At 42.0% G+C, this 23,962-nt stretch overlaps 2 pseudogenes; both read left to right on the top strand.

The window, feature by feature from the left end:
• LOC138436428 (antigen WC1.1-like) overlaps positions 1-23,962 on the top strand; it is a 30,635-nt pseudogene that overhangs the window by 1,858 nt on the left and 4,815 nt on the right.
• LOC138437861 (E3 ubiquitin-protein ligase RBX1 pseudogene) lies at positions 5,658-6,159 on the top strand (annotated as a pseudogene).

Raw genomic sequence — 23,962 nt, 5'->3', positions numbered from 1 at the left:
AGTTGGGTCAGCAGGAAAATTTATACCACAGAGGTCAATAAGCGCTATTCACAGTGAATTTTTTCCCAGAGATTATTCATTTTTTAAATACCTAACCAGCATGCTATTTCATGCTCTTCTAAAATTTCTCCTGTGAACCATTTCCTGTGTCTGTGTCTGTCTTGCAGCTCTGGAGCTGAGGCTGAAGGATGGAGCCCACCGCTGTGAGGGGAGAGTGGAAGTGAAGCACCAAGGAGAACGGGGTACAGTGAATGACTTAAATTGGAGCTTGGAGGAGGCATCTGTGGTGTGCAGACAACTGGGGTGCGGAACTGCTGTTGATGCTCCCAAAGGGGCTAAATTTGGACCGGGAATTGGACCCATTTGGTTTGATTATATTTACTGCAAAGGGCCAGAGTCAGCTATCACAGAGTGTAGTTATCCTACTGTGAAAGACTATCGTCCAGAGCGCCATTCCCATGACAAGGATGCTGGAGCAGTCTGCTCAGGTAAGTGCTGTCTGGTCCAAAAGGGAATCCCTAGCAGGAGAAGCCTCAGTCTCATTCCCAGAATAACCATGAGAATATGGATCACAGCCTTTAGGACGTTCTTGGCTGGAGATTCCAATGAGTCAGTGACTCCTTGAATGTTCGGTGCTCAGGGGAGCAGAAGGGCTTGCTTGTCCCTGGAGAGAAAGCAAGCCATACTCACTGGTCACTGAGCCCTTCCAGTCATGTGGTCTTCATAGGAGGAAGGGAGATGAGGTCAAATGCTTCATACATGTACAACTGCCAGGCTGAACTTGTAGGATTTAAATTCATCATGGTAGCTTGTATTCTTTCATGGGATGGTCAGATAAGTGCAGTTACATGAGGGGGACATAGGAGAGGTGAGGGCAAACAAAGTGTATTATACTCCCAAGTCCTAGAGAGACAGAGTGCCAGTGGCTGGGTACATGGGAGAGGGACGAATAGAAAAGCCTTAAAACAGGAGCAGTGACCCAAAATGGGGCGTGAAGACCCATGAACAAATGACAGTACTCAGGGCCAGGGTTTAGTTACACTATGAAAAGGTTTGAGGTGATATCATCCATGCATTTGAAGGTCACCAGGTCACAGGGAAGAAAAAGATGGAGGATTTGTGTCAAGGGTTTGTCTCATACTGGTGCACCTTCTCACCTAGGTGGGGAGCTCACATCCTATTTGTGGGGATGTTGAAGCTGCAGGAAAACCTGAAGTTTGGTAATTACAACACAGAAGCTGGAGCAAAACTCAGGGTAGTGAGGTTAAGAGAGGATGACTGATACATAATAAGGGCTCTATGCTGCCTAAGTGTATTTGACCTGAGCCAAGGTGGAAATTAGAATGTGACTGAGTGGTCACAGTTTTTGCAAGAGATATTTTCAGTTGTTATAGGAATGTTTGATGAATTGTCCAGGACATTAATCCCATGCTAATAACCAGAATTGAGGTAATATTATCATATATCCCTGCAAATTCTCTGATACTGGTGGTTGGGTCTCAGGAACATGTTATCCCACCTGATGAGAAGGTGGGACAAGGGATCCCTGACGATTTCTGTAGTGGGTCCTTAGCAGGCACAGTCAATCAGTTCTCTGTTGGGAAGATCATTGGAAAAGTGATATTTTCCAATCTCACCTTCAACAAATTTTTGACGATACTAGTTGAGGACTCTAAGAAAATAAAGGGCAATGATCTAGCAGAAGCAGATGATATCAAGAAGATGTGGCAAGAAACTCAGAGAACCAATATGAAAAAGGTGTTAATAACCTGGATAACCATGATGATGTGAAAATTCACCTAGAGCCAGACATCCTGGAGTCTGAAGTCAAGTGTACCTTAGGAAGCATTACTATGAACAAAGCTAGCGGAGGTGATGGAATTTCAGATGAACTTCTTAAAATCCTAAAGATGATGTTAAAGTGCTGCACTCAATATGTCAGTGGTTTGGAAAACTCAGCAATGGCCATAAGACTGAAAAAGTTAGTTTTTAATTCCAATCCCCCAAAATTGCAATGCCAGAGAACATTCAAACTACTGTACAATTGTCCTCATTTAACATACTAGTAAGGTTATACTCAAAATCCTTCAAGGTAGGCTTTAGCAGTATGTGCATGGAGAACTTCCAAATGTACAGGTTGGGCATAGAAAAGGCAGAGAAACCAGAGATCAAATTGTCAACATCCATTCGATCATAGAAAAAGCAAGGGAGTTACAGAAAAACATCCATATCTGCTTCATTGACTATGGGAAAGCCTTCGATGTGTGGATCAAAATGAACTGTGGAAAATTCTTAAAGAGATGGGAATACTAGACCACCTTACCTGCCTCTTGAGAAATCTGTATGCAAGACAAGAAGTAACAGTTAAAACCGGATATGGAACAATGGACTGGTTCAAAATTGGGAAAGGAGTACATCAAGGTTGTATATTGTCATCCTGCTTAATTAACTTTTATGAAATATCAACAACCTCCGATAAGCAGATACTATCACTCTAATGGCAGAAAGTGAAGAGGAACTAAAGAACCTCTTGATGAGGGTGAAAGAGGAGAGTGAAAAAAACTGGCTTAAAACTCAACATTCAAAAAACTTAAGATCATGGGATCTGCTCCCATCACTTCATGGCAAATAGAAGAGAAAAAAGTAGAATCAGTGATAGATTTTATTTTCTTGGACTCCAAAATCATTGCAGATGGTGACTGCAGCCATAAAATTTAAAACACTTGCTCCTTGGAAGAGAAGCTATGATAAACCTAGACAATATATTAAAAAGCAAAGAAATCACTTTGCCAACAAAGGTCCATATAGATGAAGCTATGGTTTTTCAAGTAATTATGTATGGATGTACAAGTTGGACCACAAAGAAAGCTGAGCCCAGAAGAATGGATACTTTAGAATTGTGGTGCTGGAGAAGACTCTTGAGAGTCCCTTGGACTTCAAGGAGATCAAGCCAGTCAATCCTAAAGAAAGCAACCCTGAATATTCTTTGGAAAGACCAATGCTGACGCTCCAACACTTTGGCCACCTGATGTGAAGGGCCAACTCATTGGAAAAGACGCTGATCCTGGGAAAGACTGAGAGTAGGAGGAGAAGGGTTTGACAGAGCATGAGATGGTTGGATGGCATCATAGACTCAATGGGCTTGAGTTTGAGCAAACTCAAGAGAGTGAGATAGTAAAGGACAGGAAAGCCTGACATGCTGCAGTTTGTGGGGTCACAAAGAGTCAGACACGACTTAGCCACTGAACAAGAAAAACAATCACATTTTACCTTGAGATGACATTTTGTCACAACACACAATGTCAAATCTACTGTAGTAAACTTCCACTTCCTTGTTCTTGTCATTTGTGTTGTTGTTGTTGTCATACATTCTACTTATAATTACATTATGAATCCTATAAAATGTTGCTGTTATTTTGCCTTAAATATTCTATTATATTAACAATGAGAGAAAAATGTTTATATTTATCCACAAAATTACTGTTTAGTGCAGTGTCCATAGCTTTGGGTGGATCCGCATTTTCATCTTTTATCGTTTGCCTTTAGCCTGAAGACATTTTGTAGCAATTTTGTGCAGCATATGTCTGGTCACCTCAAATACTATCATTTATTTATCTGAAATCATTTAAATTTCCATTCAGTTTTGCAAAATATTTTCATAGGTGACTGAATTCTAGGTAACACCTCCCCCAGCTCCAGTGCTTAAAATATGTTTTGACTTTGTTAAGGAACTTATGTTGCCTCCAACAAAAAGTCAGGACAACTTGTCTTAGTTTCCTGTATATAATGTGTCAACTTTTTAAACTGCTTTTAAGACTGTTTCTTTTTGTTTGGTTGGTTGTTTATCACTGAATTTCAGCAATTGTATTATAGGGTTTTCTAAGAATGTTTTCTTGATTTCATTTGGGATTTGTTGAACCTCCTGGACTGGTGGGTTTACAGTTTTCATTAAATTTGGAAGAATTCTATCTGTCATTTCTTAACATTTTCTCCTCATCTCCTATTCTGCATCTTCAAATACACATGTTTTATATAATTTGATATTTTCCCACATGCCACTGAGTTTCCATTTATATTTTTCTTTTTTTCTATCTCTGCTTCAGCTTGGGTATTTCCTATTGCTATTTGTTTAACTTCTAATTCTTTTATTCTGCAATGTCTAACATCTTGTTAAAGTAATCCAAATAATTGTTCATTTCAGATACTGTTTAGAAATCCCATTTGTTTTCTTTCTAGATTTTCCTCTTTTTATGCTTCATTAAATGTATTAATATTAGTGGTTTAAAGATCTTATCAGCCAATTCAATCATATCTGTAATTTCTGAATCTATTTACTTTTTAATTTTATTTTTTTACTTTACTTTACTGTACTGGTTTTGCCATATATTGACATGAATCCACCACAGGTGTACATGAGTTCCCAACCCTGAACCCCCCTCCCATCACCCTCCCCATATCATCTCTCTGGGTCATCCCAGTGCATCAGCCCCAAGCATCCTGTATCTTGTATCGAACCTAGACTAGCAATTCGTTTCTTACATGATACTATACATGTTTCAATGCCATTCTCCCAAATCATCCCACCCTCTCCCTCTCCCACAGAGTCTAAAAGTCTGTGATTATAGAGTGAAGTAAGCCAGAAAGAAAAACACCAATACAGTATATTTTCTTTTTTAAATATAAATTTATCTATTTTAATTGAAGGTTAATTACTTTACAATATTGTATTGGTTTTGCCATACATGAACATGAATCCACCACGGGTGTACACGTGTTCCCCATCCTGAACCCCCCTCAGTGATTGCTTTTTTAAAAACTTGTTATGGGTCACTTTTTTATTTTGGGGGGAATTCTAGTAATTTTTTGATTGGATGCTGGAAATTGTTTGGCAATACTTTACCGGTAAGAACTCTAGCAATAAATGATCAGAACACACTCAGAAACAAGCGAGCTGTACTTGAAAAATTAAATGTTTCTTTTTTTCCATTGAGTTACCTTCATTCTCTTCAAAATGTATTCCTTTTATGACCAAGTGATGAATTTTTATTTTGGTTTGTGATCCCACCTTACCTGCCACATACACTACACTCCACTTCTATAGCAATTGCTTCCTTTTTGATTCATTTTTCCATCAATCTGAATCTTTTAAGATGGTGTTTACTTGTTTGAAGTGGAAGAAATATAAAAGGATGGCAGGGTTAAGTGGCAGACGGGAGAAGAAGAGGGTGATGTAATGTCTAGAAACTTATTCCACTCATATTTCCCCAAATATTTATATGTTTTATCCATATTGGATACTTCAGTTCAGTTCAGTCACTCAGTCGTGTCTGACTCTCTGCGACCCCATGAATCGCAGCACCCCAGGCCTCCCTGTCCATCACCATCTCGCAGAGTTCACTCAAACTCATGTCCATCCAGTCGGTGATGCCATCCAGCCAACTCATCCTCTGTTGTCCCCTTCTCCTCCTGCCCTCAATCCCTCCCAGCATCAGAGTCTTTTCCAATGAGTCAACTCTTTGCATGAGGTGGCCGAAGTACTGGAGTTTCAGCTTCAGCATCATTCCTTCCAAAGAACAACCAGGGCTGATCTCCTTTAGAATGGACTGGTTGGATCTCCTTGCAGTCCAAGGGACTCTCAAGAGTCTTCCCCGGTGTATTTCCAAAATGGCGGCAGCGATGGATGTGGATACCCCGAGCAGCACCAACAGCGGCGCGGGCAAGAAGCGCTTTGAAGTGAAAAAGTGCAATGCAGTAGCCCTCTGGGCCTGGGATATTGTGGTTGATAACTGTGCCATCTGCAGGAACCACATTATGGATCTTTGCATAGAATGTCAAGCCAACCAAGTGTCCGCTACTTCTGAAGAGTGCACCGTGGCATGGGGCTTCTGTAACCATGCTTTCCACTTCCACTGCATCTCTCGCTGGCTCAAAACACGGCAGGTGTGTCCGTTGGACAACAGAGAGTGAGAATTCCAAAAGTATGGGCACTAGAAAAAGAATTCTTCCATCAAGCTCAACTGTTTTTGTTATCCACTGAATGACTTGCCCTCCTGTTACTGAATTATAAATTAGATAGAACTGTGTCTCTTCTGCTTTGTCTTTTCAGTTTGCTATTCCGGCAGCCATACTGTATTCTGTGTCAAATAAAATCCAGTTGGATTCTAGAACAGACACTGTCTTTTGTGTATGTGCAAAAAGTGAACATAAGTAAAGGGCCTCCCGCCCCTTTCTAGGGTGGAAGGCCAGGTTTCGAAAGTGAGGTGTTTGTTCATCAGAGCCAAAGCAGGATCGTCCTGTGAGCATGTCGCTTGGTCTCGAGGAAGCCTGGTCCACAGCATGGCTGCTGCTGATGATCTTGGGCGAGTGGTCTGTCTGCTCCGAGCTCTTCCTCCTCCGTGAAGTGGCTGCTAAGGACTAAACAGGATCATGTGGGCACAGAAAGAGGCCTTATAAACTGTGAGAACGCTGTACAGGTGTTAACTTTGTGTATGACATGTTGCTTTCTCATTTTAGTTTAGAAAAGTTAACTTGAAAAAAAATTAATGTGTCATCTTGGCTGGCGATGGAGTAATCTGTGAACTCAAATTGGAAATCAGTGTCATTTAGAGTTAACGGGAGAATTCAGGTTTCCCTTCCTCACCACCACCCTTTCTAATTTGTTTAAGATGCCTTGGCTGTGGACAGAACTGCCAGTTCTAACACTACTTCAATCTCTTAGTCTTTAACTGAGAGGCGGGTTAATTTACTGCAGTGATTCTCAAAGTGTGTGCTGAGGGCTTGCGGGAGTAATGGAAACACTTTCAGGAGGTTCACGAAGTTCCTTTTCTGGTTGCATGTCTGTACAAGGCCAATTTTTCTTTTTTTCCTTCAGCCAAAGCAACGTATTGAATGAAAAAACAGAGCAGCGAATCCAGCTGTCTTCTGCTAAGTCAGATATAAAAGAGATTTGCAAAAATGTAAAACAGTGCCACTCTTCTAACTTTTGTTTTGAAAACTAGTTACTTTGAATAAAAATATTTATGTTAAAAAAAAAGAGTCTTCCCCAACACCACAGTTCAAAAGCATCAATTCTTCGGCGCTCAGCCTTCTTCACAGTTCAACTCTCGCATCTATACATAACTACTGGAAAAACCATAGCCTTGACTAGGCCGACCTTTTTTGGCCAAGTAATGTCTCTGCTTTTGAATATGCTATCTAGGTTGGTCATAACTTTTCTTCCAAGGAGTAAGTGTCTTTTAATTTCATGGCTGCAGTCACCATCTGCAATGATTTTGGAGCCCCAAAAAATAAAGTCTGACACTGTTTCCACTGTTTCCCCATCTATTTCCCATGAAGTGATTTTTAAGAACTAACACCCCCCAAAAGATGTCCTTTTCATTATAGGGAACTGGAATGCAAAAGTAGAAAGTCAAGAAACACCTGGAGTAACAGGCAAATTTGGCCTTGGGATACAGAATGAAGCAGGGCAAAGGCCAATAGAGTTTTGCCAAAACAACGCACTGGTCATAGCAAACACCCTCTTCCAACAACAGAAGAGAAGACTCTACACATGGACATCACCAGATGGTCAACACTGAAATCAGATTGATTATATTCTTTGCAGCCAGTCAGCAAAAAAAAAAAAAAAAAAGACCAGGAGCTGACTGTGGCTCAGATCATGAGCTCCTTATTGCCAAATTGGATACTTGGAACTCCTCAAATTGGTGTATTTGTTCACTGCCTCCTTCGTTTCATTCTCCATCTCCTCCTCTTTATCCATAGGCAGCATGTCAGCTTCTTTTACAATAGCAAAATATTTCTTGTCGGGGTCCAGCCCCAGTGGATCCAGGGTGATTCGAAGCGTGGATGGCATAGGCGAGGAAAACTTATTTATTTATTGATATAAGATTAGATTAAGAAACAATAGTATAGTAGGAAAATTAAGTGGAGAAAAGAGGCTGAATAACTTGGTTTACGTGGAAAACCAATAAAGTTCCAGACAAGGAACTTACACCATCTACATTAGGCCACCAGCATCCGTTTGAATATTGGAGAGTGCCCCGCCTTGGGCTCTCTCTCTTACGGATCTTAGAAGCCAGGACAAGTAAGTACACATGGTGAGCCTCCACACCCCAGATGGGAATTCAGCCTGAAGTTAAAGAGGAGACACAGGGGAAACCAGTCCAGCGACTGGCCCGTCCTCTATTGTTCAGAAGGCCTTTTATACTTTTGACAGTACATGGAGATCAATGGGTAACACAAACTTATGCAGCATTAGCAGCCCAGACTCTTATCAAAACCATGCTTTTCTCTCTGCATACCTAGTTGTATACACAAGTCTTAAGTGATTTACATCATCTTCTGGCCAAAAGGGCCAATTAACATTTTACAGCCTTTTTTTCTGATAAGGGTTTATCAACCAGAATACTTATTTGTGTTGATCTTCCCAAAGTCTGGTGCCACTCTCAGAAAGCACTAAATAAAGTTACATTCTTACATAGCAAAGATACAGCAATTTATAACAAGTAAAAGGAGTACAGTGATTTATAACAAAAGAAAAGTAATTAACTCAAAAGTCTAGTGTTGCTAACATCAAAACTACTATATATCATTTTCCATATCCCATTTACATTGACTAACATCCTCCCAGGTGCCTAAAAGATAAAGAATATGGAGGCCGGGCAGCAGTCATCGAGTCAACAGTGAAAACCCTCTACCAATATAATTTTTAACTCTTTAGAAAAGGCTCTGTATCTTTAAGATGCTTTTAAGCTTTGTGCCTCTCGCGGTTGGGGGGCTGTAAGCAATTCACAAGCTGTAAGAGGTCGGGGGAACCTGTTAGGCAAGCTAGAGAGCTATCAGAGGGGGTTTAACTGAAACATCCCTTTCAAATGCAGAAGACTAAAGACCTGATTTGAATTTTTCCAGAGAATATCAGAAGAGTGGAGAAGCAGAGTACAAAAGCCAGCAGATTTTTGGTTTTGGGGGTATATGCTCAGGAAATTCCAGGGGGAACCCCTGAAGCCTGATCACGTCCTTGCATTTTGTCAGGCTTCCTTCCTCATGACCTTGTCATGGGTGGGATTCCTCACGCTGGCTCCCGGCAATGAATGAAATTAATAAAGATAAAAATAAATGGAAAGTCATCTGGTATCTAATGCTAAATTATGTATTCCTTGTATTTAGCAATTCCAATCATCTGTCTTAAGCCCTGTAGTTTGCAGGCTCCTAGACCAAGGAATAGTCTTTTCTAACCAATCTCAAAGTATACATTCTTGGAATTCATTCATTCCAAATTGATCCTGCTGGCTGGTTTTTCTGAATTTCTCTTCAGAAACTTGCTCATGAAAATGTAATTGTAAGAGTAACTGTCAAGTTCTCTCTCCATGCTCCACTCCTGAAAACGAAAAGCTTTCACATCACTGCCTGTGATGTGTTGTTTCCATTTGTCAAGCCAGGATCATGAAGACTCACTGCTTTGTTGTTGTTTTCCCTTAGGATTTGTTCGTCTGGTTGAAGGGGATGGACCCTGCTTAGGGCGAGTAGAAGTACATTCTGGAGAAGACTGGACCCCAGTGTCTGATGGCAACTTTGCACTCTCAACTGCCCACATCATCTGTGCAGACCTGGGATGCGGCACAGCGGGGTTTGTCTTGGGACCCGTGCCCTTCAGAGAGTCTGATGGCCAGGTCTGGGCTGAAGAGTTCAGGTGTAAAGGGGAGGAGCCTAAGCTCCAGTTCTGTCCCAGAGTGCCCTGTCCAGGGGGCCCTTGTCACCACAGTGGAGCAGCTCAAGTTGTCTGTTCAGGTGAGATGCAGGTCAGGACTAACCTCCCTGCACACTCTGCTCAGGTGAGAAATCATGAGATGTTTCTGAAATCCTGTCCTCTTGTATCCAGCATACTCAGAAGTCCAGCTCATGTCAAATGGCACCTCTCAGTGTGAGGGGCAAGTGAAGATGAACACTTCTGGAAGATGGAGAGCTCTGTGTGCCTCCCACTGGAGTCTGGCCAATGCCAATGTTGTCTGCCATCAGCTCGTCTGTGGAGTTGCCATCTCCACTCCCAGAGGACCACACTTTGTGGAAGGAAGTGATCAGATCTCAACAGTCCGATTTCACTGCTCGGGGGCAGAGTCCTTCCTGTGGAGTTGCCCTGTGACTGTCCTGGGTGGTCCTGACTGTTCCCATGGTAACACAGCCTCTGTGATCTGCTCAGGTAAGAGAGAGGGAAGGGCTACTGGTGCTCAGGATGCTCCTGGAATGAAATGTCTCCAAGAGTAAAGAGTGAGGGAAAACTGGCTTCAAAAGGTAGATATTTCATGAAACGTCCTTATATTTTATGAAATGATTCTTTTAATTGTTCACCCGTTTTCAAGTCAGGGCAGAAATGTTAAGAAGAATAATACAGTTAAAAATAAACATTAATATTTACTGAGCAACTGAACTGAACTGAACATATAACCATTGAGAACAATGTGTAAATAATAAGCATATACTTCATTCAGGGTTTTTTTTCCCCTCTGAACCATTTAAAAATTACTTATACATATCAGGTTCCTTTACTCAGCATGCATTTTTTAAGTACAAAGATATCCATTTAAATTCAGAAAAATGTTAATTTCACACAATATTATTATTGTTGTTAAAGATTTATTTATTTATTTTTGGCTGGGCTGGCGCTTCATTGCTGCTTGTGGGCTTTCTCTTTAGTCATGTCCTAATATTTGCAACCTGATGGATAGTCCATGGAATTCTCCAGGCCAGAATATTGGAGTGGGTAGCTATTCCCTGCTCCAAGGGGTCTTCCTAACCCAGGGATCAAACCCAGGTCTCCTGTATTTGCAGCCATGGGCATCATGGACATCCATGATCTCAACTGCCTCTGTGAATGTTGAAGGCGCCAGTATCTAGTGCCAGGGGGCCAGGAGGATACTTACTCACCTGTGTGCCCAGTGAGGATCTAAGTCCTTTGTTATGTCACAGGAGTTAGCAGAAGCCAGGGAACCTGCTCCATGTCCTCTAGGCCATGGGGAAAACCTGGAGAAATCTGGAGAATTCTGACTTGGTCAAACACCTATGCATGAAGGAAACTTGGTAGAGTCCAGGATTCCTGAAAGCAGATTTTAGCATTCCATTGGAGAAAAAAAGAAAGATTGTAGATAGTAAGAGTCATTTTCCAGTGCTGCCCTCATCCCAAGGTGAAGCACTATGGAGCTGAACTAGCCAGTGGGGCCTGTCCCTTTGGGAGAAAGAGAAGAAATCTGTCAGTGCCCAGCTCCCCAGTTCTGTGGGAGGCACGAAGAAACCCATTTCTCTCTGATAGCACCCAGAGTTCTGGGGCTAGACCTCATGACTGGGGGCAGAGAAACGATGTGAAAGGTCATTAAGAATGTCAAAGGGTAGAAGATGGATTCAGTTCTTGCTGACTGTGCTCGAGACTTCAACAGAAAACTTCTACACAAGCCTCTGGGGAAACCCCAAAGGAGGATCCTTCTCTCTGGGCCTGTTGGTGCCCCCAGTGCCCTGAGTACTCAACTCATGCCTACCTCTACTCTCTTGACAGCTCCCTGTGTATATTCTCAAGTGTGGAGTTGAGAGTAAACTTCAGTAAATGGAATGTTTTCAGGAAAACAGGACAGTCCTGTGGGCAAGGGGGTAACCACACACTTGAGCAGAAGTAGAACCTTGTGCAAAACAAAAAAGAGGTTTTCAGCAGCCAGCCTGGTGAGTGGTAAGAACCAGAGAAGACAACAAAGTTTAAAATTTTGCTGCAGAAGGAGCAAGGAATGTGAAGTGGGTGTATCCATACAAGGTCAGAGAAGAGTATGTATCATCTGAAAGTAATCACTAAAGATTTGGGGGGTGAGAGTTCTCTACCACTTCAAATGCAAAAGCACCAGTGCAAAACTCCAAGGCCCATCAAGGTGGAAAGATATCATCATCACAAAGGATGACAAATATCTTTCAAACTGAAAGAGGGACATGTCGATGACTTCAAATTTTGTGATCTAACTTAGAAAGAATCGAACATTGTTGTTTTGAGGAATCTCAATGAGCTATAAGAAAACTCAAAATGGCAATTCAATGAAATCAGAATAATGTATTAACACAGTAAGAGATTTAATAAACAGATAGAAATTATAACAAAGAACCAACAGAAATTCTGATCCTGAAGAATTTAATAAATGAAATGAGAAAAATGTAATAGAGAGCATCTAAAATAGAGTAGACCAAATTCAAGACAGAATCTGTGAGATAGGAACTTTGAAACAGCTCTTATCAGTGGAAAATAAAGAAAATTGAATAGAAAAGAACAAAATATCCTATGTGATCTATTAATCTCCATTCAACATACAAATATTAGAATAATTAAGGTTCAGGAAGGAGAAGAGAGAAGAAACTGTAAGAAAGTTTATTTAAATATATAATAGCCAAGATCGTTCCAAGCATAAGGAAGAGACTTGGACATCCAAGTTTATAAAGGTAATAACCCTATTATCTGAATGCAGAAATACCTTCTCCTGGATATTGTATAATGAAACTGTCAAAAATTTCAAGAGATAACCATATCAGTAGATTTCTCAGCAAAAATTCTATAGGCCTGGAGAGAGTGGAATGGCATATTCAATGTGTTGAAAGAAAAAAAATTGCCAGCCATGAATACTCTATCGAGCAATGTTATCCTTCACATAGGAAAGAGAAAGAAAGATTTTCACAAAGAAATAAAAGCTGAGGGAGTTCATCACTGCTTGACCTGACTCACAAGAAATGCTGAAAGGGGTTTTTCAAGCCTAAACAAAATGCTGTTAATTTGTGACATTTAAAAAAAAAAAAAGAATGTATATACAACAGTCTGTGTTAATCACCTCACTTTAGAATAAAGATTAAAGGAAAAGAGTAGTAAAAACAAATGTAGATGTTATAATTTGTTAACAAATAAACAACATAAAAAGAGATAAAATGTGACATTGGAATATATAAGGGAAGGTTAAAAAGTAGAGTGTTTGTAGGCATCTTAATTTGCTATCAGTATAAAATGAACTGTTTTATATATAATATGTTCATGTAAAACTCATGGTAACTGCATGGCAAAAAATCTGGAGTATACTTGCAATAGGTAAAGGGGAATCATAGAACACCATCATGGAAAATTTCCAATGTAAAAAAGTAGGCTAAGACAGAAACAGAACAAGGCAATGGGACTACAGTCAGAAAGCAGCAAGAAGGCATTAGGGATTTTTGCATATCCATAATCAGTCAAAATGGAAGTGGATTAAATTCATTACTCAAAAAGAGCTACTAGCTGCATGGAAATCAAGACCAAACTATTTGATGCCTAAAGGAGAGTCACTCCTGATTTAGGAACACACAAAGGCTCAAAGTAAAGGGACTGAAAAAGATGCTCCATGGCAAGTGAAAACCTAAGAAGAGCAGTGGTAGCTACATTATGTCAGACAAAATAGTATTTAGGCCAAAAATAGTAATAAGAAAACAAGAAGGTAATTATATCATGATAAAGGGGTCAATTCATTAAGAAGATTTAATAATCACAAATATATACTTCCCCATTGAAGCATATTAAAAAGCAGATAGCATATTAAAAAGCAGAGACATTACTTTGCCAACAAAGGTCCGTCTAGTCAAGGCTATGGTTTTTCCAGTGGTCACATATGGATGTGAGAGTTGGACTGTGAAGAAAACTGAGTGCCAAAGAATTGATGCTTTTGAACAGTGGTATTGGAGAAGACTCTAGAGAGTCCCTTGGACTGCAAGGAGATCCAACCAGTCCATTCTAAAGGAGATCAGTCGTGGGTGTTCATTGGAGGGACTGATGCTGAAGCTAAAACTCCAATACTTTGGCCACCTCATGCGAAGAATTGACTCATTGTTAAAGACCCTGATGCTGGGAGGGATTGGGGGCAGGAGGAGAAGTGGATGGCAGAGGATGAGATAGCTGGATGGCATCACTGACTCGATGGACATGAGTTTGATTGAACCCCGGGAGTTGATGATGGACAGAGAGGCCTGGCGTGCTGCAATTCATGGGGTTGCAAAGAGTCAGATACGACTGAGTGACTGAATGGAACTGAACAGATCTAAAGGGAGAAAGAGACCAATATACGGTAATGGTAGGGAATACTCATACTGCACTTTCAGCAAATCATCCAGAGAGAAAATCCACACAAATCATGAGGCTTGCACCATACTTCAGAATGAAGGATCTAACAGACATTTCTGTGGGTGCATGCTCAGTTGCTCAGTCATGTCTGACTCTTTGTGACCCCATGAATTTTAGCCCACCAGGCTCCTCTGTCCATGGGATTTTCCAGGCAAGAATACTGGAGTGGATTGCCATTTCCTACTCCAGGGGTTCTGCCTGACCCAGGGATCAAACAAATGCACGTTTCTGTCATCTCCTGCTTTGACAGGCAGATACTTTACCACTAGCACCACCTGGGAAGCCCTAAATACTGTATACTGCCATCTAACTTTCATTTTTGTATTACAATTCTTTGAGAACCAGTGTCCATCAACCCCACTAAAGTTTCTTTACCACCTTCAGGCTGCTGCCTGCTGGGCATTGTGCCAAAATATATTGGCCCACCTGTCACTCAGAGTCATAATCTTCTCCTTTACTTTGCATTAATTTATTCAGTATTGACTCTAAACAGCCTGTAGATTCATCTCTTATGTAATATTTTAATGATTCATAAAGGTTATGATGAATTAAGCTGTCATGTTTATTTACAGTTTGAGGAGATATTCCAGGCAATCTGATCATATAATCTCTTATAGAGAATCAGTAAAATTTTTAGCAGTATTCCACCTGTCTCCTCCTCTTTCATGCTATTTTCCAGTCAACCACCTGTATACTTTCAGTAATTTTAGATGTCCTCCATTTTTTTTTTGCCATTTTGTCTTTGATTCTTATCCTTTTAAAAAACCCCAGTCATTTCCCCATCACTCAGATACATTTACAGTAGCCTTGGAAAGCTATCTGTGACATCTCCCTTGACATCATCTTATCTTTCCAGTAATAAAGTCACATAAAGAGCCCAACCAGCAGGAATCTCTTTTGTCTCAGCTTCAACCATCATTTTCACGAAAGCTATAGCTTCAGAGAATATTAGTATCACCATTAAACATACCAAAGTTGCTTGTATTTTCATTTCAGCAGGCTCCAAGAGAATATTTCATTTAAGGGTAGACTTGGATAATTCTCTTAATCAGGATGTGCGCTAAGTACTCATGCCTTTATCCAGCCCACAAAGAGGCTGTTTGTTCCTCTGTCCACATTTATGTAAAAGCTGCAGCAAACTAAAAGTTCTGAATAAGACTGGACCTGCCTTTCCATTCAGTAGAATTTGAAGTAGTTCTTGGCACTTTTGCACAAATCTACTTCACTAGAGGATTTAAAAGAAAATTGTTTATACTGACCCACAAAGTGGCTAAATTCTTTTAGTTAGTATTCCTGTTTTGTTTTTCTTGAACCTCTCCCCTGCAGCCTGTGTAATTTTCTTAATGATCTATCACCTGTTGGGCAAAGATATCCTTCCAACTCCTTACAGTCCTCCCCTTTACAAAATAAATCAACTCTGAGGCTCTGACATCCTTGGGTCTGCTCAGTCTGCTCTATGCTTATCTTTGCAGATGCCAAATTGTTTGGAGCTGATTCATGGACAGACTAAGAATGAGGTGGAATAACTAAATGATTATAATGTGCAGTTTATGTTTAAATTAAAAAAAATTGGTTTTGGCCTTACCTCACTGCACACAGAATCTTAGTTCCCCTGCCAGGGATCAAACTCATACCCCGTTCAGTGGAAGCATGGAGTCTTAACCACTGGACTGCCAGGGAAGTTCCTATAATGTGTTGTTTAAAAATTTCTCCCTTGGTAGCACCCAGGAACAGCTTGTTCACATCCTTTAGGACCGTAGATTGATGGTTTATACATGATTTATCCATGCACACGGACTGTCTTGGCTAAAGAGCAGTGAGGTGAATTTATACGCCTATTCTAAACATTTGTGTACATATTAAAATGGAAAGGAGCTAAAATGGATAAAACAAATTTGAAAGATAATAACAAAAAACGGAAGTAAACTAACTTCAAGATACCTACAATGTGTCCATGGCAACATAGTCTTTGAGTAAGGATTGATAAATAGATCAACAGGACATAATCAAGTTCAGTAATAGGCCTAAACCTATGTATAATAAGTTGATTTTCTCCAAAGGCATCAAGGTATTTCAAAAGGGAAAGTTTAATTTTTTAAAAAATGATGTACTGGCTGAATATCTTCATGGGGGGGAAAAAAAAATGAACCACAACTGTTACTTCACACCCTCTTCACCTTTCACCTTCAATCTTTCCCATTGGTCTTTTCCAATGAGTCAACTCTTCCCATCAGGTGGCCAAAGTATTGGAGCTTCAGCTTTAGCATCAGTCCTTCCAATGAATATTCAGGGTTGATTTCCTTAAGAAATGACTGATTTTATCTCTTTGCAGTCCAACGGACTCTCAAGAGTCTTCTCCAGCAGCACAATTTGAAAGTATCAATTCTTTGGTACGCAGCCTTCTGTATGGTCCAACTCTCACATACATACATGACTACTGGAAAAAAAAACATAACTTTGCCTAGATGGACCTTTGTCGGCAAAGTGATGTCTTTGCTTTTTAATATGCTGTCTAGGTTGGTCATAGCTTTTCTTCCAAGGAGCAAACATCTTTTAATTTCATGTGTGCAGTCACTGTCCGCAGTGATTTTGGAGCCCAAGACAATGAAATCTGTCCCTGTTTCCATTTCTTCCCCATCTGTTTGCCATGAATTGATGGGGCTAGTTAGATCCCATGATTTCAGTTTTTTGAATGCTGAGTTTTAAGTCAGCTTTTTCATTCTCTTCTTTCACCTTCATCAAGAGGTTCTTTAGTTCCTCTTCACTTTCTGCCGTAAGGGTGGTGTTATCTGCATATCTAAGGTTATTCATATTTCTCCCAGCAATCTTGATTCCAGCTTGAGCTTCATCCAGCCCAGCATTTCACATGATGTACTCTGCATAGAAGTTAATTAAGCAGGATGACGATATACAACCTTGATGTACTCCTTTCCCAATTTGGAAACAGTCTATTGTTCATGTTGAATTCTAACTGTTGCTTCCTGACCTGCAAACAGGCTTCTCAGAAGTCAGGAAAGGTGTTCTGATATCTCCATCTCTTTAAGAATTCTCCACAGTTTGTTGTGATTCACACAAAGATGTGTGGCTTTGCACAAAGATGTGCAAGATTGCTTTTCACCCGAAGATGCAGAAGCTCTATACAGTCAACAAAAACAAGACTGGGAGCTGACTGTGGCTCAGATCATGACTTCCTTATTGCAAAACTCAGACTTAAATTGAAGAAAGTAGGGAAAACCACTAGACCATTCAGATATGATCTAACTCAAATTCCTTACGATTATACAGTGGAAGTGACAAATAGATTCAAGGGATTAGTTCTTATCGACAGAGTACCTGAAGAAATATGGATGGAGGTTCATGACATTGTACAGGAGACAGAGATCAATACCATCCCCAAGAAAAATAAATGCAAAAAGGCAAAATGGTTGTCAGAGGAAGGAGGCCTTACAAACAGCTGAGAAGAGAAGAGAAGCTAAAGTCAAAGGAAAAAAGGAAAGACATACCCATTTGAATGCAGAGTTCCAAATAATAGCAAGGAGAGATAAGAAAGCCTTCCTCTTGATCAGTGCAAAGAAATTGAGGAAAATAGCAAAATTGGAAAGATTAGAGAGCTCTTCAAGAAAATTAGAGATACCAAGGGAACATTTCATGCAAAGATGGGCACAATTAAGGACAGAATTGGATGGACCTAACAAAAGCAGAAGATATTACAAAGAGGTGGCAAGAATACACAGAAGAACTATACAAAAAAGATCTTCATTGACCCGGATAAGCGTAATGGTGTGATCACTCACCTAGAGCCAGACATCCTGGAATGTGAAATCAAGTGGGCCTTAGGAGGCGTCACTATGAACAATGCTAGTGAAGGTGATCGAATTCCAGCTGAGCTATGTCAAAATCTAAAAGATGATGCTATGAAAGTGGCTCGATATGCCAGCAAATTTGGAAAACTCAGCAGTGGCCACAGGACTGGACAAGGTCAGTTTTCATTCTAATCCCTAAGAAATGCAATGCCAAAGAATCTTCAAACTACTACACAATTGCACTCATCTCATATGCTAGTAATGTTCAAAATTCTCCAAGCCAGTCTTCAATAGTACATGGACCGAGAACCTCCAGATATTCAAGCTGGATTTAGAAAAGACAGAGGAAACAAAGATCAAATTGCCAACATCTGCTGGACCATAGAAAAAGCAAGGGAGTTCCAGAAAAACATCGACCTGCTTCATTGACTATGGCAAAGTTTTGACTGTGTGGATCACAATAAATTGTGGAAACTTCTTAAAGAGATGGGAATACCAGACCACTTAACCTGCTTCCTGAGAAATCTGCATGCAGGTCAAGAAGCAACAGTTAGAATTGGACATGGAACAATAGACTGGTTCCAGATAGGGAAAGGAGTAGGCCAAGGCTGTATATTGTCACCCTGCTTAGTTAACTTATATGCAGAGTACATCATGAGAAATGCTGGGCTGGATGAAGCATGAGCTGGAATCAAGATTGCCAGGAAATATATCAATAACCTCAGATATGCAGATAACACCACCCTTACGGCAGAAAGTGAAGAAGAACTAAAGAGCCTCTTGATGAAAGAGAGAGTGAAAAAATTGGCTTAAACTCAACATTCCGAAAACTAAGATCCTGGCATCTGGTCCCATCATTTTATTGCAAATAGATGGGGAAACAATGGAAACAGTGGGACACTTCTTTATTTTGGGGGGCTCCAAAGTCACTCCAGATGGTGACTGCAGCCATGAAATTAAAAGACGCTTACTCCTTAGAAGGAAAGTTATGATCAGCCTAGATAGCATATTAAAAAACAGAGACATTATTCTGCCAACAAAGGTTTGTCTAGTCAAAGATATGGTTTTTTTCAGTAGTCATTTATGGGTGTGAGAGTTGAAACATAAAGAAATCTGAGGGCCAAGAATTGATTCTTTTGAACTGTGGTGTTGGAGAAGACTCTTGATAGTCCCTCGGACTGCAAGGAGATCAAACCAATCCATCCTAAAGGAAATCAGTCCTGAATATTCATTGGAAGGACTGACTTTGAAGCTGAAGGTGAAGCTCCAATACTTTGGCCGCTTGAATCAAAGAACTGACCCACTGAAAAAGACCCTGATGCTGGGAAAGATAGAAGGCAGGAGGAGAAGGGTCGACAAAGGATGAGATGCTTGGATGGCATCACTGACTCGATGGACATGAGTTTGAGCAAGTTCCGGGAGCTGATGATTGACAGGGAAGCCTGACGTGTTGCAGTCCATGGAGTCTCAAAGAGTCAGACACGACTGAAGTGACTTAAGCATGCACTCCTGTGTCTTCTTGCCATCTCTTCTTAGTATCTTCTGCTTCTGTTAGGTTCTTGCCATTTCCTAAAGGTCCTTGCCAGGTCCTTTATTTTGCCCATCTTTGCATGAAATGTTCCTTTGGCATGAAAATGTTCCATTTTCTTGAAGAGATCTCTAGTCTTTCCCATTCTACTATTTTCCTCTATTTCTTTACATTGTTCACTTAAGAAGGCTTTCTTGTCTCTCCTTGCTCTAAAGCAAAAGTCCTCAGTGATTTCAGAGGAGGCTGAATGGTCCTCAGACCTAGTGCAAAGTTTGAGCAGTGGTACATACACTCCCTTCTATTGCTTACAGGGAATTCATGGTCAGCAGAGCTTCAAGGGAGGGAGGCATAGACTTCACTTCTCAGTGGATGTTAAGATTTTGTGGATGTTTAAAACCCACCAGGGTGTATAAAATGGGAAATTGTTGATTCTAAATTTCTGCCTTTAGTTCTGTCAATTTTGGCTTTATGTATCTAAGACTTAGTATATATGAATACCAGACCTATTTAGCATCTTTCTGTACATTTTTATATTTTACATTTTTTTTCTTTCTGTGCTTCATTATGTCCCCTTTTAGTATTGCTATCTTGTGCTGGTCTGATGGAGTATTATACACATCCTCTGAGTTATTTCAAAAACTGACATTTTCAATTTTAGAATTTTTATTAAATTCTTTGTGGTGATTTCTTTGCCAGAATTCTATCTTGTCATTTCATTCTTTGAACATTTCATCCATGGTGATTTAAACTTTTGCCAGGTTAACTCCAGTAGCCGGGTATCCTATATGTTTCTTTCTAATGCATTTTTTCTTCATACATTTTTGCCAAATTTTTTATCTTTTGTGACTGAGTATTTTTGATTGACAAACATTATAGGTGAAAAATTATAGAACTCCTTCAGAAAGGATCTTATTTTATAGCTTCCTCCAGGCACCCAATTTAGGGTCAATCACCTTACTTGAAAGAGGGTGAAGAAAATAGAAACTGGGCATCCATTCCTTGGGAAAGGATCAGCTTTTAGTTCACTTTCCTTTTACCATGCCCAGATCCTGGTTAACCTTCTCCCAGGCAGACCCTGAGTAGTGCTTCATGTTCCCTGAGCTAGTGTGTCTGGCAGAATCTCTGCTGAGCTTTTCAGAGTCTCAGCTCTTACTTCTGAATTGACAAAAGCCTCAGAGAAATGGCTTACCTCTGTCCTTTATTCTCTCTGAGAGCTTGGCTCCAAAAACTCTCACTGCTTGGGTAGTTCAACAACAATATCAAAAGTACTGATAATTTCTCACTTTTGTAAATTTATTCTTAGTGCAGCACTTGGCTTAAAACAGAAATTTTGGCATTGTCAGACACAGAACTCTCCATAGAGAAGGTGAACTCTGAAATTACCACAAGGTTACTACTATGTTACAGCGTTTATCTCAGGCTCCACCACTTAGGTCATTATTTACCTTAATTCAATTTTCTGTTCTTTAAGCCTCCCAATCCCCTAATCATTGCTGTTTCTGCAGGAAACCAGACCCAGGTGCTGCCCCAGTGCAATGACTCCGTGTCTGAACCAGTAGGCTCTGCAGCCTCAGAGGAGAGCGCCCCCTACTGCTCAGGTGAGGGTCCCACAGGACAGAAGATCCTTCTCATCCCTTGTCCCCTCGCGCCCCTCACCACCCAGTCACCGCCCCATTGTCCCATTTCTCTCTCCTCAGACAGCAGGCAGCTCCGCCTGGTGGACGGGGGCGGTCCCTGCGCCGGCAGAGTGGAGATTCTTGACCAGGGCTCCTGGGGCACCATCTGTGATGACGGCTGGGACCTGGACGATGCCCACGTGGTGTGCAGGCAGCTGGGCTGTGGAGACGCCCTCAATGCCATGAAGTCTGCTCACTTTGGTGCGGGATCAGGACCCATCTGGCTGGACGACCTGAACTGCACAGGAAATGAGTCCCTTGTGTGGAACTGCCCTTCCCGGGGCTGGGGGCAGCACAACTGCAGACATAAGGAGGACGCGGGGGTCATCTGCTCAGGTCTGTGCTGCACACTGTCCACAGGCTAGGGGAGGGGGTGGGGCCCTGGAGGACCGGGTCTGAGCGCTGATGGAGAGATGCTGAAAGGACCAGAGAAGGAGGCTTCCTGCCATGGAGCCTGTCTTTCCAGCAGACGAGAAGACAAGGTGTTTGCAGCGGCTAAGATTCTGGTCCTTTCTTCTCTGCAGTGTTTCCTGGCAGAGCCGTTTCTCACAGTTTCCACGTGAAAGCAGGGCTCACTCTGCAGTTCCCTGTCCTAATACAGTCTGAAGATCCTGGTGATATTGTAATGAAAGCATAGATTTATTCTGTTCAGTTCTGTTTGCTAGGAGTCTGACAATGGTCTCTGTGAGCCAACATCCCAGTGTCCACAGGGCTGTGTTCTTCCTGGATGCTCTGTGGATTACTCCTTTCCCAGCCATTCCTGGTTTCTATGTGGCCTCATTCCTTGGTTCAGGGCCCCCTTCTTCTTCTTCAGACAACTGTATATTCCAACTGTTCTTCCTAACTCACATTTCCCTCTAACTGGAGCTTTGCAAGGTGATCCATCTAAGGGTATTAGGGCTAAGGAGGTGATTAGGCTGGGCTCAGGTGATTAATCCACATTGTTCCAGCTTAATCTCACCATCCCAAGGTCCTTATTAATCACATCTGTGAAGCCCCTTTCAAAATGTAAGGTAACACATTTCTGGGGGTTCACACTGTCAACCACCTCACTGTGCACATCACATATTTTCACACAGTCTTTAGAAGTTTTGTCAGGAAGCAGGATTCAGCTCCCCTGCCCTGTAAGTGCAGGGTTGGTCTTCCTCTGTTCGTAACCACTACATCCTTGTGGTTGAAATAGAAAGACAGATACAAATGGACAAAGTTAGGTGAAAGGGAGGCAAAAGTCAGTCTTCTCATCCAGTGGGCATCTCCTCTGCTGGGTCAGGGATGTATGGTCACAGTTTCTGGGGGAGAGGAAAACCCAGAGCACTGAGTGGAATGCTCACTCTGTCCCATCTCCTCCCTTCCAATCTTAGAGTTCATGGCCCTCAGGATGGTGAGCGAGGACCAGCAGTGTGCTGGGTGGCTGGAAGTTTTCTACAACGGGACCTGGGGCAGTGTCTGCCGCAGCCCAATGGAAGATATCACCATGTCCATGATCTGCAGACAGCTTGGCTGCGGGGACAGTGGAAACCTCAACTCTTCTGTTGCTCTTAGGGAAGGTTCTAGACCCCAGTGGGTAGATGGAATCCAATGTCGGAAAACTGACACCTCTCTCTGGCAGTGTCCTTCTGACCCTTGGAATTACACTTCATGCTCTCCCAAGGAGGAAGCCTACATCTCGTGTGCAGGTGACTTATCTGTTTCTGTGTCACTGCCAACCATGTAGGATGTCGTTAGTGCAATTTTATATTTTCCAATCTAAGTGATGAATTTAGGTTGAATCTACAAAATGTGTGTTTGTATTTGTCATGGAATGTGAAGACAAATATATAAACATTTACAGTTGTTTCAGCTAGTGCTCACATGCAGCGAATGCTTCAGTCCAATAGATAATAAGCCTGTATTTACCCTTGTCGTTTGGACTGAACCAAGGATGATAGATATTCATGTTTGGGGACAAGACCTTCCCCAGCTGTCCATGATCCAGCACTTCCCATCATTGCTCCTACAGGCAGGAGACACCAGAGCTGTCCAGCTACTGCCCCCTGCACAGGTACATCAGCCCCACCCCCTCCCCTGTGGCTCCCAGGGGCTCCTTCCTCCCACCAGGGCAGTCACAGGAGGGGCTGCTGCCTTTTCAGACAGAGAGAAGCTCCGGCTCAGGGGAGGAGACAACGAGTGCTCAGGGCGGGTGGAGGTCTGGCACAGCGGCTCCTGGGGCACCGTGTGTGATGACTCCTGGAGCCTGGCAGAGGCCGAGGTGGTGTGTCAGCAGCTGGGCTGTGGCCAGGCTCTGGAAGCCGTGCGGGCCGCAGGGTTTGGCCCTGGAAATGGGAGCATCTGGCTGGACGAGGTGCGATGCGGGGGCCGGGAGTCCTCGCTGTGGGACTGTGCTGCGGAGCCCTGGGGGCAGAGCGACTGCAAGCATGAGGAGGATGCTGGTGTGAGGTGCTCTGGTGAGTGAGGGGCTCAGGGTCCACCCTGGGTGAGCTGGGGCATCGCGGGGGCATCACGGGGGCAGTGGGCTGGGCCCGGCGTGGTGGGGAGTTTGTATTCAGACAGTGTCCCAGTTCTGGGGCCCTGATCTAGGATGGGGGAACTGAAAGGACTGGACGCTGGTGTTGTGGAGACTGAGGAGTGATTTAAGGGCTCAGAAGAGAAAAATGGGCTGCCCTGCATGTGGTCAATCACCCTGCTCCCAATTCCTGTTTTTTCTCTGGGTGAAAAAATTGCATTGCCTTCCCCAGCCACCCCCTAGTAAGTGGCTCAGACAGTTAAGAATCTGCCTGCAATGCAGGAGACTGGGCTT

Source organism: Ovis canadensis, chromosome 3, assembly GCF_042477335.2.
Source record: "Ovis canadensis isolate MfBH-ARS-UI-01 breed Bighorn chromosome 3, ARS-UI_OviCan_v2, whole genome shotgun sequence".
Classification (NCBI taxonomy): Eukaryota; Metazoa; Chordata; class Mammalia; order Artiodactyla; family Bovidae; genus Ovis; species Ovis canadensis.
This window is presented reverse-complemented; position numbering and strand designations above follow the sequence as displayed.